This window comes from Arachis ipaensis, chromosome B5, assembly GCF_059453495.1.
Source record: "Arachis ipaensis isolate K30076 ecotype BB chromosome B5, ASM5945349v1, whole genome shotgun sequence".
NCBI classification, from domain to species: domain Eukaryota; kingdom Viridiplantae; phylum Streptophyta; class Magnoliopsida; order Fabales; family Fabaceae; genus Arachis; species Arachis ipaensis.
Window position 1 is genome coordinate 64708640 of NC_142440.1, and position 16336 is coordinate 64724975.

Here is a 16336-nt window from a genome sequence, read left to right on the forward strand (position 1 = left end):
GTAAGTCATCACAACACCAAACTTAAATTTTGCTTGTCCCCAAGAAAATCAATGTGAATTATTCTAACTGATTGAAACTTGACCTTTAAGAGACTGTATTCATGATTAAAGATAGAGGCTAAGCATCAAATCACGCATGAACTTTATTATTGCTTTTATATCATAATGAACTCTAAAACCATTGAGGACCATTTAAGTGCTTGCTTTTAGAGCCCTTTCTATTGATTCTCACCTTGAAGCAGTAGGATTTGTTATTTTTCTTTTTATTGCTCTTCTCCTTTCATCCTTTTTTTGTTTCTTTGATTGACCACGACTCTAAGTGTTTTGTCTCGAGACGACGCTTTAGGTTAAGCTTTTAATCAACACTCCCAAACCAGTTGGTTTTAGGGTACTAGGTGTTGAAACACCCCTAAGAATCTACTTGCTCAGGTCTCTCTTCTTGACACATCTTCACCACATGCATCTACTAGGATCTTGGCTCTTTGAGCTATTTTGTTCCTTTCTTTTATCCTAGTAGTTGATGCTCAGTGCCTTGGGTCTTGCTTACTACTTCTAGGTTCTATTGATATTCAAGGGTCATCCTTAGCATCTACTTGTAATGTCCCCTGGGTCTAATTGTTTCATTATGAATTACTCACTTCCAAACCAAACTTCAATTCATGGTTTTATACTTGTTTCTCATCTTCTTATTTTGAATCCAGCTCACTTGGGTCTTAGTCTCTTATTCTTATTTTGCAACTATTCATCATTGACTCTTTATGGAAATAAACTAATTTGATTGATGCAGTGAAAACTTAACAAGAGACATTTTCTTTCTCAAAATGAAAACTGGAAATCAAAGGACTCACAGAAGGACTCTAAAACTAACAGCAGGCATATCAAAGCAAAAGGAGCACTAAGCAGTAAAATCAGAGAGTAGATTTTCAACATGAAACTCATCAACCTTTGCTCATTATGGTGCAGCTTCAATGCATATGTTCTTGCTCCTTTATCCTTCTTCTTGGAGGCTCCTTCTTATGCTGGGATGTACTTTAGCTTCCAAAAGCTTATCCTCCTAAATGGCATTCATTTTGTGTGTCTCTGGGACACCAAACTTAAGTTCTTTGCATCTAGTGACTAGCTCATGATGGTGGCTGGTGCACGAAATTGTGATCTCTGGCAATGGCGTCAAAAACTCAATACGCTCGTTCATAATCTCAATTCTTTTTCACAACTCCGCACAACTAACCAGCAAGTGCACTGGGTCGTCCAAGTAATAAACCTTACGTGAGTAAGGGTCGATCCTACGGAGATTGTCGGCTTGAAGCAAGCTATGGCCATCTTGTAAATCTCAGTCAGGCAGATTCAAAACAGTTATGGGATTTTGATAATTAAAATATAAATAAAATATAAAATAGGATAGAGATACTTATGTAATTCATTGGTAGGATTTCAGATAAACGTATGGAGAAGCTTTGTTCCTTCTGAATCTCTGCTTTCCTACTGCCTTCATCCAATCATTCATACTCCTTTCTATGGCAAGCTGTATGTTGGGCATCACCATTGTCAATGGCTACTTCCAATCCTCTCAGTGAAAATGGTCCAAATGCGCTGTCACCGCACGGCTAATCATCTGTCGGTTCTCGATCATGTTGGAATAGGATCCATTGATCCTTTTGCGTCTGTAACTACGCCTAACACTCGCGAGTTTGAAGCTCGTCACAGTCATCCCATCCCAGATCCTACTCGGAATACCACAGACAAGGTTTAGACTTTCCGGATCTCAAGAATGGCCACCAATAATTCTAGCCTATACCACGAAGGTTTTAATCTTAGATTAGAAACCCAAGAGATACACGTTCAAGCTTGTTTGCATGTAGAACAGAAGTGGTTGTCAGGCACGCGTTCATAGGTGAGAATGGTGATGAGTGTCACATAATCATCACATTCATCATGTTCTTGTGTGCGAATGAATATCTTAGAGAAGAAATAAGCTTGAGTTGAATAGAAAAACAATAGTACTTTGCATTAATTCATGAAGAACAGCAGAGCTCCACACCTTAATCTATGGGGTGTAGAAACTCCACCGTTGAAAATACATAAGTGAAAGTGGTACAGGCATGGCCGAATGGCCAGCCCCCATAAAAGTCTAAGATAGCATAAAACTGATCAAAGATCTCTCCAAAGACGTAAATACAATAGTAAAAAGTCCTATTTATACTAAACTAGTTACTAGGGTTTACAGAGATAAGTAAATGATGCAGAAATCCACTTCGGGGCCCACTTGGTGTGTGCTTGGACTGAGCATTGAAGCTTTCATGTGTAGAGACTTCTTTTGGAGTTAAACACCAGGTTGTAGCCTATTTCTGGCGTTTAACTCTGATTTGCAACCTGTTTCTGATGTTTAACTTCAGAATAGGGCAGGAAGTTGGCGTTTGAACGCCAGTTTGCGTCATCAAAACTCGGGCAAAGTATGGACTATTATATATTGCCGGAAAGTCCTGGATGTCTACTTTCCAACGCAATTAAAAACGCACCAATTGGATTTCTATAGCTCCAGAAAATCCATTTCGAGTGCAGGGAGGTCAGAATCCAACAGCATCTGCAGTCTTTCTTTAGCCTCTGAATCAGATTTTTGCTCAAGTCCCTCAATTTCAGCCAGAAATTACCTGAAATCACAGAAAAATACAAAAACTCATAGTAAAGTCCAGAAGTATGATTTTTATTTAAAAAATAATAAAAATATACTAAAAACTAACTAAAACATACTGAAAACTACTTAAAAACAATGCCAAAAAGCGTATAAATTATCCGCTCATCAGTGGCCACACCAAACTTAAATTTTTGGCTTACTCTTAAAATTTAATCAAATTGTTGTAAGTCCAAAATTTAGGTGGTCAGTGGCCACACCAAACTTAGTTCCTTAGTTAGCTTCTCAACCAAATTAACATCATCACATAATGTAACATGCAAGATTGTACTTCTAGCAACTAGAAAAATTTTTGGAGTTCAAATCAAAGAAATTATCAGCAAAACAACTGAAACTGAAAAACAATCAACCAAAGTGACTTAAACATAAGATACTCTAGAAAGCTTGAAATTGAAAGGATATGAGTGTTGGGGTGCCTCCCAACTAGCACTTCTTTAACGTCACTAGCTTGACAATTCTTCTTTCTTTAGCTGAGGTTATAGTTCACCCTTTACTCCTCTAGTGAGTCTCCCAAGTAGTGCTTAAGTCTGTGGCTATTGACAGTAAAAGTCCTCTGAGTCTTCTCATCCATAAGCTCCACATGACCATAAGGAGAGGCCTTGACTATGGTGAAGGGTCCAGACCATCTTGATTTCAGCTTCCCTGGGAACAACTTGAGTTGTACAACAGCACCTTTTAACCTTCTACAAACTCTCTTCTTGCCAGCTTTTAATCATGCCATTTCTTTGTTTTCTCTTTGTAAATCTTAGCATTTTCATAAGCTTGCATTCTAAATTCTTCTAACTCATTTAGCTGCAGCAACCTTCTTTCTCCAACAGCTTGATTATCAAAGTTCAACATCTTTAGAGTCCAAAATACTCTATGTTCAAGCTCCACTGGTAGATGACAAGCTTTTCCAAACACCAATTGGTATGGAGACATGCCAATGGATGTCTTAAAAGCTGTCCTATAAACCCACAATGCATCATCTAACTTCTTAGACCAATCCTTTCTTGAGTTTCCAACAGTCTTCTCAAGGATTCTCTTGAGCTCTCTATTTGAAATTTCAGCTTGACCATTGGTTTGTGGATGGTATGGGGTGGCTACCTTGTGCTTGACACCATATTTGAGGAGGAGTGTCTCAAGTTGTTTGTTACAAAAATGAGTTCCTCCATCACTTATAAGAGCTCTTGGAACCCCAAACCGGTTGAATATATTCTTCCTCAAGAAATTAATCACCACTTTGTTATCATTTATTGGAGTAGCTATGGCCTCTACCCATTTTGACACATAATCTACAGCCACCAATATGTAGTTGTTTGAGTATGAGGGTGGGAATGGTCCCATGAAATCAATCCCCCAAATATCAAATAACTCCAACTCTATGATGAATCTCTGTGGCATTTCATTTTTTTTGGGTAGATTGCCAGCTCTTTGACATTCATTGCACTGTACCTTGTCACAAACTCCTTTGCATCTTTGAATATTGTAGGCCAAAAGAATCCACATTACAACACCTTGTGTGCAGTCCTGTCTTCACTAAAATGTCCTCCATAGATAGATCCATGGAAATAACAAAGGACTTCTTGTCCTTCCTCATGAGAGATACACCTTCTTAGAATTTCATTAGCACACCTCTTGAAGAGGTAAGGCTCATCCCAAATGTAGTGCTTGGCATCATTGATGAGCTTCTTTTTCAAGTATTTGATGATGTTGGAAGGCAGCTCTCTAATAGCCTTGAAATTGGCTATATCCGCAAACCAGGGGGCTTCTTGGATCATCATCAATTGTTCATCCGGAAAGCTCTCATTCACTGTAGGGCTATGTGCTTCATCTTCCTTATTTGGGATTCTTGATAAGTGGTCAGCCACTTTGTTCTCTACTCCACTTCTATCTTTAATTTCAATGTTGAATTCTTGGAGTAGCAAGATCCATCTTATCAATCTAGGCTTGGACTCTTGCTTGGTCAGCAAATATTTAAGAGCTGCATGGTCAGTAAACACAATGACTTTAGAACCAATGCGATATGATCTAAACTTATCAAATGCAAAGACTATAGCAAGAAGTTATTTTTCTGTGGTAGTGTAGTTCTTTTGAGCTTCATTAAGAACCTTGCTAGCATAGTAGATGACATGCACTAACTTGTCTCTCCTTTGTCCTAAAACAGCACCAATAGCAAAGTCTGATGCATCACACATTAATTCAAAAGGTAAATCCCAGCTAGGTGGTGCTATAATAGGTGCAGAGGAGAGTTTGCTTTTAAGCTCATCAAAGGCTTGCATGCATTCTCTATCAAAGATAAAAGGTACATTAGAGACAAGCAAGTTACTCAAAGGTTTGGCAATCTTTGAAAAGTCTCTAATGAATCTCCTATAAAACCCAGCATGTCCCAAGAAACTTCTAATTGCTTTGACATTGCAAGGTGGGGGTAATTTCTCAATTACTTCCAACTTAGCTCTGTCTAGCTATATGCCTCTTTTAGAGATTTTGTGGCCAAGAACCACCCCTTCAGTGACCGTAAAATGGCACTTTTCCCAGTTCAAAACTAGGTTGGTTTCTTGACAACTCCTTAGCACCAAGGCAAGATGGTATAAGCACTTAGAAAATGAATCACCAAACACAGAGAAATCATCCATGAAAATGTCAATAAACCTTTCACTCATGTCAGAGAATATGGAGAGCATGTACCTTTAGAATGTAGCAGGTACATTGCACAATCCAAAGGGCATTCTCCTATATTCAAAGACACCATAAGGACAAGTAAAGGAAGTCTTCTCTTGGTCTTTGGAGTCTACTACAATTTGATTGTAGCCTGAGTATCCATCCAAGAAATAGTAGTATTTATGTCCAGCTAGCCTTTCCAACATTTGATCCATGAAGGGTAGAGGAAAATGATCATTTCTTGTGGCTTCATTGAGCTTCCTATAATCTATGCACATGCGCCATCCAGTCACTGTTCTTGTTGGTATCAATTCATTTCTTTCATTTGGCACAACAGTAATTTTTCCCTTCTTGGGGACTACATGTACTGGACTTACCCAAGGGCTGTCTGAGATTGGATAAATTATCCCTGCTTGCCATAGTTTCAGCACTTCTTTTTGTATCACTTCCTTTATTGTTGGATTTAATCTTCTTTGTGACTATCTTGAGGGCTTGGCACCTTCCTCAAGAAGGATTTTGTGCATGTACATTGAAGGACTGATCCCCTTTAAGTCTGAAAGTGTCCATCCTATGGCATCATTGTCTTGTCTCAGCACATTGATAAGCTCCTCTTCTTGTCCTTCACTCAAGCTTGAATTAATGATGACTGTATATGTGTTATTGTCACCCAAGTAGACATACTTCAAGCTTGGAGGCAGGGTCTTCAACTCCAACTTTGGTGCTTCCACTTCCTTCTTACTTGCCTTGTCCAACATGATTGAGCCTTCTATGAATTCTTGTGGTAGTTCACCACCTGATGCTTATTGGTCTTGCTCTATAACCTCTTCACATTGTTCTTCTTCTAGGAATCCTTGAACTAGCTTTTCCATTGTGTCCACCATCATGCATTCACCGATAAATTCCTTTGGGTAGCTCATTGCCTTGAAAACATTGAATACTATCTTCTCTTCATGCAGCCTCAAGACTAACTCTCCCTTTTGTACATCAATTATAGCTCCAGCAGTAGCTAAGAATGGTCTTCCTAATATGATGGATATGTTAGCCTGTTCCTCCATATCAAGCACAACAAAATCAGCTGGGAAGATGAACTTCCCCACCTTGACCAATAAGTTCTCCACCATCCCATGAGGAAATTTGAATGTTCTATCAGCCAATTGAAGTGCCATTCTTGTTGGTTTGGCATCTTCAATTCTCATTCTTTTCATCATGGCCAAGGACATGAGGTTGATGTCCCCTATGATGCAGGAAATTTGAAAGCTTCCAAGATCTTTCATCTTTTGGGGAAGCTTCTTTTGTATGATGGCACTATCTTCCTCTGTGAGCACCTGATGAGTCTATATTTTCCGATATATTTTGGCTTGATTTGAATAGATTCTAGCATATGAACTCACACTTAAGCACCAAATAGCATACTTTTGTGTTTGATCCCTAATCTTATCCTAAATGTGAAAACATGCATTTTAATGCATAGATTAGTGATTTTTAATTCCACTTTTATGTCATTCGACGCCGTGATATGGTTTGTGAGTGATTTCATGCCTTAAAGGCAAGAATGGATAGCCAAAAGTGGAAGAAAGCATGTACAAGGGAGAAAACGTGAAGAAAAACAAGGAAAAGCACACAGCGCAAGGTGTGCGTGCGCACAAGCAAGCGTGCGTACGCACAAGACCGCATCAGCCAAGTGTGCGTACGCACAAGAGGAAATTTCCATGCGTGCGTGCGCACAAGTACCCGTGCGTACGCACAGGAGCCAAAACAGCCAAGTATGCAGACGCACACATTTGTGCGTCCGCACAGGTCCCTGCACGTGATTTTGTTAATGAAACGCATGTTGTGCATTTTCTGAGGGCTTTTGGCCCATTTTGGAAGGCTTGGATGCTGATTATGGAGTGCTATATAAGGGGGATTCAACACATATGAAGAACAATCTTTCATTAGGGTAGATTAGGTAGAAAATGCATTAGGAGTAGGAGTAGGAGTAGAGTAGAAAATGCTCTCTTAGGGTTTAATTTCTATTTTCATTGTAGCATTTTATAGCAAGCTTCTATTTGGATTTTTGCTTATTTTATTGTAAGTACTCTTGATCTTCTCTTTAATTACATTGCTTTTGCTTTTATGTTCTTATGGTTCAAGTTACCTTGTTTATAATTCCAATTTTGAGTTTCTTGAAGTTTTGATTGATGAATTTAATGCTTTATGTTTTCTTTATGTTTGATTGCTTGCTTCTAGTTGATTTTGTGAATAGTTGGTTATAGTTTTCCATTTTCCTTTGCAATTTTCCATGTTTTACTTTTATGCACACAGGGTGTTTGTGAAAATACCAACTCTAGAATTTGAGTAGATTTTCCCACCTTGGCTTGTGGTTTGAGTTCTTAGGATACTAGAGTCATAATGTCTGACATTTAGTGGTAATTCTTGGGTAGTTAGTTGACTCTTGTTTCCATTAACGCTAGCTTTTTGTCAACTAGTTTGGTAAGTTAGCTAGAACTTATAGATTAAGGTCAATTATGCTTGCTTGACTTACTTCTCGATAGTTGGGGTTGACTAGGCGAGATTGACTCATCATAATTACCATAGTTGTGGTTATGGCGATGATAGGATTCCTTGGACCCTCATTCCCAAGTCAAGGCTCTTTTATTGCATTTTTAGTATTTTCACTAGTTTTGATCTTATCTTCTCTTTACTTGCATTAATTACAATTTTGAGCATCTCTTAGTTCTTTTATTGCTTAGTTCCTTTAATCTTTAGTTCTTTAATTCAAAACCCCTTTTGTCCTCTTAACAACCAAAAGAGAAACATTCTAATTGTGTCCTAGGGAGAACGACCCGAGGTTGAAGTACTCTTGATCTCGGTTATTTGATTTGAATTTAAATATTTGATTTGGGAATCAATTGTTGGTCTAGACTATACTTTCAACGACCTATTTTGTGGAAATCTAGATCGACGATAAATTCCCAGCATCAAATTTGACGCCGTTGCTGGGGATGCAATTGGTGCTATATCTTAGGTTGTTGTAAATATGTTGATAATGTAAATAGTTTCTTTCTTTATTATTTGGTTGTTGTTGCTAATATTTAGGTGTTTGCTTTCTTGTTTATTGATGTCTTTTGCTTTTATTTTCTATTTTCTCTATGAGTTATTACCCTTGTTGCTTGGAGCTTGGTCGTGAGTATTTTGTAAGGCATGATAAATTCAAATTGGGATTGCTTCATGGAGTGTGAGAATCAATTTAGGGAGGAACCATTGTGTATGAGCAACACTCATGGCAAACACCTCCCTCACGAGCCAAACTCTCCCCTATATGAATATCAAACCCAAGGATATGAGAGATACCCCATATACCTCCCTCAACCACCAAACCTTCAAGAACCATACCATACACCTCCATGGAACCAAAATGTCTATACACCTTGCCTCCAACCATATGAACCACCACATCCTTATACACCACCTCAATATCCCTACCTACATGACACACCTCCCACATATACAACCTTTCTCCCAACTTTTGAACCTTCTCTTCCACCCCAATATGAAATTTTCCAACCCTTACCCCCAGAAGAATAAGACCTTCAAGCATTCTTCCAAGAGCAAGAAGGGTTCCGAAGGAAGCAAGGGGAGTTCATGGACACCATAGTTGAAGCAGTGCACTGCTTGACCTAGCTACACTCAAGCAATCAAGACATTCCCCTTGAGGAATGTGAAGGATCAAGTAAGGAGTGTAGGGAGAAGGAGAACATGGAGCCTCAAGGAAAGGAAGAGGAGCCAAGTTTTCAGTCACAAGAGAAAGAAGGTAAAACTAGTGAACCGGAAGAGGTAAATGGAGAATTGAGGGAGTTTGATCAAGAAGTGGATTGCATCATTAATGATTTTTTGTCCACCTTGGTCAACCCCCTCAATGATCTTGAGGAAGCCTTCCTCTTGGAGTTTGAGACAGAAAGGGAAGATCTTGAAAAGGGTGGTGAGGAAGAGGTGGATGCCCAAGAAGTGGAAGCAATTGTGCAAGAACATATTAGGATAATTCCACCCCGAGGACTGATAAACCCCATTTGTAGGGTTTATCTTGTGTTGAATTTAGAGCATTTTATTGACCTTTCCTCACATTTACTCAAGGAAATAGCATGATTTTGTGATTCTCCCTTGGTTTGTGCTTAAATGTGAAAACATACTTTTAGATCTTTAATTTGATGATTTTCATCTTCCTTTGATTCCACTAGATACCTTGATGTATTTGTTAGTGATTTCAGATTGAAAAGGGCTAGGAATGGATCAAAGGAGTGAAGAGAAAGCATGCAAAGTAGAGAAATCATGAAAAGACAAAGATTTAGAAAACGCCCATGGACGCACGCGCACACTGTGCGCTCAAGCGTGGATTGCGAAAAGCTCCATGGATGCGTACAAGCACCGTGCACGTACGCGTCGAAGGCCGCACGTGATTTTTAAAAGAGAACTTGTGCCTGGCGATTTTGGAGGATTTCTGGCCCCATTTGGGGCTGAGTTTTTGGCGGGAAAAGGCTAAATATACCAAGGAATGAAGGGGAAGGCATCACTTCACACCATTAGACACATTAGGATTAGTTTTAGTTAGTTTTAGAGAGAGAAGCTCTCACTTCTCTCTAGAATTAGGAGTAGGTTTAGGTCAATAATCTTAGATCTAGGGTTTAATTCATGCTTTCACCTACTTCTCCTTCTCAATTCTTTCTTGTTGCAATCATCACTCTTCTATTCTTTTGTTGTAATTTCCTTTATGTTGTTTCTATGCTTTATTGTAGATCTACTCTTGCTCCTTCCATTTTTTTTTTCAATTCAATTAGACGTAATTCATAATAATTTTGCTTCTTTTGATTGTTGTTGTTAATTCCTTGTAATAATTGTTGTTAGATTCTATTTTGGTGTCAATTTTCTATTCTTTTCTTTTGTGCCTTCCAAGTGTTTGATGAAATGTTTGGTGGGATTTTAGTGTAGATTTTGTTCCTCTTGGCTTGGGAAGGTAACTTAGGAACTCTTGAGTCACTAATGTCCAAGTGATTGACGATTGGGATCCATTAACGCTAGATCTCACTAATTGATTTGGTGGAGAACTAGGACTTATGGACTTGGATTGATATAGCTTACTTGACTTTTCTCTACTATTAGTTAGGGGTTGACTTAGTGGGATTGATCCTTACCAATTCTCATGTGGTTAGAGATTAGGATAGAGATCCTTGACCGCCAACCCTTGCCAAGGTCTTTTTGTTATTTGAATTTCCTTACCATTTACTTTTCATGTCTCTTATCCCAAAAACAAATTTTTGTATGAAAGGATTAGTGTTGGTTTAGAAACTATACTTGCAACGAGACTTCATTTGAGAAATCCTAAACCACACAAAAGCCTAATCATCAAGGACAAATTGAGTGGGTAACAATATCTTCAATGAGCTTCTTAGGTCCGCATCAATTTGCTCTCTTGGAAACGGATTATCAACTAAAGGTGCTTCTTGGGGTGTTAAATGGTGAAGGAATGGGTGTTGGTTGTCAAAGGAATTCATGGCATAAATGTTGCAAGGTCCAATTTGGAGGAGTCCAACACTCAAGTGGGTGCTTCAAAGGTACTTGGAGAGGTTGTTCATCTAAGGGCACAAGTGAAAGTCAACAAGAGGATGATAGAGAAACCAAAGTGTGGGATCCGGGCATACATCTTTACAACCAACAATTTTGGATCCCAATTACTTGCTTAAGGTTGCCTAGGAGCTTGATGTACTTTGTGTGGGATCTCGGAGGATTTCTGAAGAGCAAGCATGGTTGGCAACTCAAGGATGGGTGGAAGCACAAGCCTCTTTGATGTGAGCTCCAACCAAAAGTCCAACTTGAGGACTTTAAACCAAAGTGCTAGGTGGGAGACACCCCACCATGGTAATATCCTTCTAGCTTTCTCTCTTTTACCTTTTGTTTCATGAATAATTGGCTATATTGCTTGGTTAGTTAGATTTATTTTGATGTTTGTTAGGTAATTTTAGTGAAATAATGTGTTTTTTGGAGTTTTATGATGATTTGGGATGCGAAAACCTGTTTTGGATGTCATGTTTGATGCTTTAGAGGCAAAGTTTTTGTTGCAGAAACAGAGACCTGTGCGTACGCATAGCCTTGTGCGTCCGCACAGTTCCCCTATTTTTCAGTTCCCGTGCATGTGAACAGCTACGTGCGCACGCACACCCTTAAACACCCCCTCTGTTCCCAGCACGCGCACAGCTTATGCATGGGAACACTACCCCCCTCTCTCCTCCTGTACGTCCGCACACCCTGCGTACGTCCGCACATCCTGCGTGCGCCCGCACACCCTGTGTGTGCCCGCACACCTCCATTTTCTCAAAAAAAAAAGAAAAAAGAAAAAAGAAGAAGTATTCTGTGCGTGCGCACAGCCTTGTGCGCACGCACATGTCTTGAGACCCTCTCTGCCAGCAGCGCTCGGACGTCTTGTGCGCCTGAATACTCAAGGAACTCCCATGGCTATATGTGGAGAGTCAAATGAAGAGCATAACATGAAGGAGAGATTGGTGGAGAATGAGGGTAGTTACTTTGTATTGGAACAATTGGAGGAAGCTACAATTGTTGAAGAAGAGGAAGAAGTGGTTGAAGACTTAGGAGATGCGGAACCACCTTGGGAATCTAGAATTGAAGAAAACCCCTCCAAGAAGATTGAATTTGAGGCTAAGGAGGAAAGTGCACATCTTCCAAGGCATATCCCTTATGAAGACTTGGATGGGATAGAGCAAGAATTGAGTTTTCTTAGTGAGGAAGATCAATCATCAAGTCTTAGTGGTGAAGAATCCTTTGAGTATGAAGAACCTTCTCCCATTGGATGTGAAAGCATTGAGGAGGTAAATTTTTCTCACCCTCCCATTTATAGTTTGACTAAGGGAAAAGTCTTAGGTAAAATTGTTGAACAAAGGATTAAGATTAAGAGATCTTGTGAGGAGGTGGAGATCTTTAGAAAAAAGGAGGATGGGAATTGAATATGCTTTGTCAAGACCCTTGGAAGCCTCTTTGCCTAGGTTGCCATCTACTCCTTCATTTGAGTGGGTGAAATTCATTTCTATTAGCTTTATTATTCCACTTGAATATGGTTTGCTTGAAACGGATGGCCAACTTAGGGAACTTTGTGGGATGAAGCATAAACGAAAAAGGTTTTGTGGTTGGCGTTGCAAATCAAGGCTCATTATGGTTGATGCTTCAAACATGAGATATAAAGGTTGGAGTGGTGCTCAACTAGAGGGGTCTAGGAGGATTGTTGGCCATTTTATTGAGAATTCACCTTACTCACCACCCGGTTGGACTAATAATGATGATCAACTTCAAGATGGATGTGAAAATAGAGTGTGGGATCCCGGATTACAAGGTGAGGACCACTTTTGGGAGCCCATGGTTTGTGAGGAACTCCACCCAAGCTTGGAGTTATTAATTTTGAAGAATAGTGCTTATTAGAGACTCAAGAATTGGTGGATGCTCCAAGATGAGTTCAAGCACAAGGCACCTTGAGAGGAGCTCCCCATAAGTCCAACTTAAGGACAATAAACAAAAGTGCTAGGTGGGAGACACCCCACCATGGTAACTTCTTTTCATTTTCTCTTTTTGTACATATTGGTAATTAGCTTAAATTCATGTTTTTGGTTGATTTTTTTAGTATAATTGATAGTTTAGTATGTTAAATAAGGTTTTAAGGTGTTTTGGTAGCTGTTTGGAGGTTTGAAATGCTTGGATTGGTGCAAAAACATAAAAAAAAATTTGAAAAATAGAGCACCATCTGCACGTACGCGCACTGCGCGCATACGCGTGCATCAAGCATTTTCGCCTACCCACGCGGATGCGCCATGTACGCGTACGTGTGGATTGAGAAATTTCACCCCCAAGCTAAAAAACCCGAGAGTTGTGCGAACGTTGCGCGTGCATTATGCCTTTGGCACAAAACAACTCGCGCGTACGTGCACATGACGCGTACGCGTCACTCTCGAAATAAGCCACACGCGCGCACGCGCCATGTACGCTTAGGCGTCGCATCCATTACACCGTCATCCGCGCACGCGCTATGCGCGCGTACGCGCGGATGTCCTTCCTTTAACACATCTCTTTTCTTCTCCTCTTTCCACTTCTTTCCTTTCCCTTTCTTCTTCCCTTCTTCTACCCCTCATCTAACACTCCCAAACACCATTAATGACCATTTATTTTAGTTAACTAATTCATTAGTTAGTTAGTTAATTAGTTAGTTTTAGTTAGTTTTTATTTAATTTCCTCTTTCATTGTAAGTGTTGGATTGCTATTCTTGTTTACCATTAATTGCTGCTGAGTATTAAAAAAGGATGTAATCTTAACATCATTATGTTTATAATCTTTGTTGGATTCTATTTTTGAGGTTATATTTTGCTACTTGGTTTTGAGTTTTTCATGCTTACCTTTTAAAAATACCAAGTGATGAGAATTGCCTTCGAGCTTGTAACTCTTCTTGAATTGCATGATTTGGCCATCATGTGATTTGATCCCTATTCTTTAATTAGGCAATCTCTTGACATTGGATGGTGTGCATTTACCTTAATGCATTGTATTTCACGATCACATGCATCCATATGCTTTTAGCTTGAATGCTATCATGCTTCTTTAATGCTTGTTTTACCTTACAAGTTTACTTAATGCATTTCAAGCACACTAGGATGAGTGATGTACATGCTTCTTTAGTGACATAGCTTTTATGCTAATGTGTGTTCTAAACCGTGCAATTTAGAATTTACACATCTTTTTGTCATAAATGTCACACTAATCCACTCACTCATTTCTAGTGAATTACCTCATTCCAACAATGTATGCTTCCTTGCTTTTGTATTTTCTCATCTTATGGTGTTATATTTTTGTTTTTCATGAACGATGCACCACAAGCAAAAATGGAAGCGGAAGGAAGAACACACAGCAACCGGTTGATCTACCAGCTGAAGGTAGCATTCCGGAGAGTCGCCGTACCCCCTTGTTCATCTTTGAATGCACCGAGGACGGTGCAAACTTTTAAGTGTGGGAGGTCGTCCGACCGAATCGGTGCCTCTTTTGGGTGACAAATCTCTAATCCCAACACTTTTGCATTTCATTTTAGGTTTTTAGGATTTTTACTTGTATTTTCTTATTTTTTGCATATATATATACAATAAGTGGTGCACGAAATTGTGAACTCTGGTAATGGCTCCAAAAACTTGGTGCTCTAATCTCAAATTCATAATTTGTCACAACTTCGATACAACTGACCAGCAAGTGCACTGGGTCGTCCAAGTAATAAACCTTACGTGAGTAAGGGTCGATCCCACGGAGATTGTTGGTATGAAGCAAGCTATGGTCACCTTGTAAATCTCAGTCAGGCGGATAATAATTGATTATGGAGTTTTCGAAAATAATACTAATTAAACAGAAAATAAGGATAGAAACACTTATGTAATTCATTGGTGAGAATTTCAGATAAGCGTGTATAGATGCTTTCGTTTCTCTGAATCTCTGCTTTCCTGCTGCCTTCATCCAATCAATCCTACTCCTTTCCATGGCTGGCTTTATGCAAGGGCATCACCGTTGTCAATGGCTACATCCCATCCTCATGTGAAAATGGTCTAAATGCTCTGTCACAGCACGGCTAATCATCTGAGGTTCTCGATCATGCTGGAATAGGATTCACCCTCCTTTTGCGTCTGTCACTATGCCCAGCACTCGCGAGTTTGAAGCTCGTCACAGTCATTCAATTCCTGAATCCTACTCAGAATACCACAGACAAGGTTTAGACTTTCCGAATTCTCATGAATGCCGCCATCAATCTAGCTTACACCACGGAGATTCTGATTAAGAGATCTAAGAGATACTCATTCAATCTAAGGTAGAACAGAAGTGGTTGTCAGGCACGCGTTCATAAGGAATGATGATGATTGTCACGTTCATCACATTCAGGTTGAAGTGCGAATGAATATCTTAGAAGTGGAACAAGTTGAATTGAATAGAAAAACAGTAGTACTTTGCATTAATCTTTGAGGAACAGCAGAGCTCCACACCTTAATCTATGGAGTGTAGAAACTCTACCGTATGAAAATACATAAGTGAAAGGTCCAGGCATGGCCGAATGGCCAGCCCCCAAAACGTGATCTCAGATAGCAGACAACTGATCAAAGATATCTAATACAATAGTAAAAAGTCCTATTTATACTAAACTAGTTACTAGGGTTTACAAAAGTAAGTAATTGATGCATAAATCCACTTCCGGGACCCACTTGGTGTGTGCTTGGGCTGAGCTTGAATGTTCCACATGCAGAGGCTCTTTCTGGAGTTGAATGCCAGCTTTTGTGCCAGTTTGGGCGTTGAACTCCACTTTGCAACTTGTTTCTGGCGCTGGATGCCAGAATTGGGCAGAGAGCTGGCGTTGAACGCCAGTTTGCGTCGTATAAACTTGGGAAAAGTATGGACTATTATATATTTCTGGAAAGCCCTGGATGTCTACATTCCAACGCAATTGGAAGCGCGCCATTTTGAGTTTTGTAGCTCCAGAAAATCCATTTTGAGTGCAGGGAGGTCAGAATCCAACAGCATCAGCAGTCCTTCTTCAACCTTTGAATCTGATTTTTACTCAAGTCCCTCAATTTCAGCAAGAAAATACCTGAAATCACAGAAAAATACACAAACTCATAGTAAAGTCCAGAAATGTGAATTTAACATAAAAACTAATGAAAACATCCCTAAAAGTAACTAGATTCTACTAAAAACATAATAAAAATAATGCCAAAAAGCGTATAAATTATCCGCTCATCACAACACCAAACTTAAATTGTTGCTTGTCCCCAAGCAACTGAAAATCAAATAGGATAAAAAGAAGAGAATATACTATAAATTCCAAACTATCAATGAAACATAGATCCAATCAGATGAGCGGGACTTGTAGCTTTTTGCCTCTTAAATAGTTTTGGCATCTCACTTTATCCATTGAGGTTCAGAATGATTGGCATCTATAGGAACTCAGAG